Source organism: Girardinichthys multiradiatus, chromosome 23, assembly GCF_021462225.1.
Source record: "Girardinichthys multiradiatus isolate DD_20200921_A chromosome 23, DD_fGirMul_XY1, whole genome shotgun sequence".
NCBI lineage: Eukaryota > Metazoa > Chordata > Actinopteri > Cyprinodontiformes > Goodeidae > Girardinichthys > Girardinichthys multiradiatus.
Window position 1 is genome coordinate 44,976,165 of NC_061815.1, and position 1,916 is coordinate 44,978,080.

Here is a 1,916-nt window from a genome sequence, read left to right on the forward strand (position 1 = left end):
GTCCTGGGCCGTCCCCTTGGCCTCCTCCCGGTGGGATGTCCACAAAATATTATTTTTTGTCTTTTTTTGGACATTTTCTTTGTTCTAAAATCTAGAATTAGATACAACGTTTTTGTTCTTTAACTATGAAACATAAACAATTTACATAGTAGGTGTTCATAAAACTATAAAAAGGGTAACTTAGGTTTCACAGCTTAGACACATTTTTATTTATTTAAAAAGAAGGGTGAACATGGCTCTTTGGGTCTTCTACATGTATTGCTTGAGGACAGGATCAGTCTGAATAGATAACTGGTCATTTCTGCCATACAATTACAGGTCCTTCTCAAAATATTAGCATATTGTGATAAAGTTCATTATTTTCCATAATGTAATGATGAAAATTTAACATTCATATATTTTAGATTCATTGCACACTAACAGAAATATTTCAGGTCTTTTATTGTCTTAATACGGATGATTTTGGCATACAGCTCATGAAAACCCAAAATTCCTATCTCACAAAATTAGCATATCATTAAAAGGGTCTCTAAACGAGCTATGAACCAAATCATCTGAATCAACGAGTTAACTCTAAACACCTGCAAAAGATTCCTGAGGCCTTTAAAACTGCCATCCTGGTTCATCACTCAAAACCCCAATCATGGGTAAGACTGCCGACCTGACTGCTGTCCAGAAGGCCACTATTGACACCCTCAAGCAAGAGGGTAAGACACAGAAAGAAATTTCTGAACGAATAGGCTGTTCCCAGAGTGCTGTATCAAGGCACCTCAGTGGGAAGTCTGTGGGAAGGAAAAAGTGTGGCAGAAAACGCTGCACAACGAGAAGAGGTGACCGGACCCTGAGGAAGATTTTGGAGAAGGGCCGATTCCAGACCTTGGGGGACCTGCGGAAGCAGTGGACTGAGTCTGGAGTAGAAACATCCAGAGCCACCGTGCACAGGCGTGTGCAGGAAATGGGCTACAGGTGCCGCATTCCCAAGACCTGGGCTACAGAGAAGCAGCACTGGACTGTTGCTCAGTGGTCCAAAGTACTTTTTTCGGATGAAAGCAAATTCTGCATGTCATTCAGAAATCAAGGTGCCAGAGTCTGGACGAAGACTGGGGAGAAGGAAATGCCAAAATGCCAGAAGTCCAGTGTCAAGTACCCACAGTCAGTGATGGTCTGGGGTGCTGTGTCAGCTGCTGGTGTTGGTCCACTGTGTTTTATTAAGGGCAGGGTCAATGCAGCTAGCTATCAGGAGATTTTGGAGCACTTCATGCTTCCATCTGCTGAAAAGCTTTATGGAGATGAAGATTTCATTTTTCAGCACGACCTGGCACCTGCTCACAGTGCCAAAACCACTGGTAAATGGTTTACTGACCATGGTATCACTGTGCTCAATTGGCCTGCCAACTCTCCTGACCTGAACCCCATAGAGAATCTGTGGGATATTGTGAAGAGAACGTTGAGAGACTCAAGACCCAACACTCTGGATGAGCTAAAGGCCGCTATCGAAGCATCCTGGGCCTCCATAAGACCTCAGCAGTGCCACAGGCTGATTGCCTCCATGCCACGCCGCATTGAAGCAGTCATTTCTGCCAAAGGATTCCCGACCAAGTATTGAGTGCATAACTGTACATGATTATTTGAAGGTTGACGTTTTTTGTATTAAAAACACTTTTCTTTTATTGGTCGGATGAAATATGCTAATTTTGTGAGATAGGAATTTTGGGTTTTCATGAGCTGTATGCCAAAATCATCCGTATTAAGACAATAAAAGACCTGAAATATTTCAGTTAGTGTGCAATGAATCTAAAATATATGAATGTTAAATTTTCATCATGACATTATGGAAAATAATGGAACTTTATCACAATATGCTAATATTTTGAGAAGGACCTGTATTAGATTTATTTCTGGTGTAAAAAGCTATT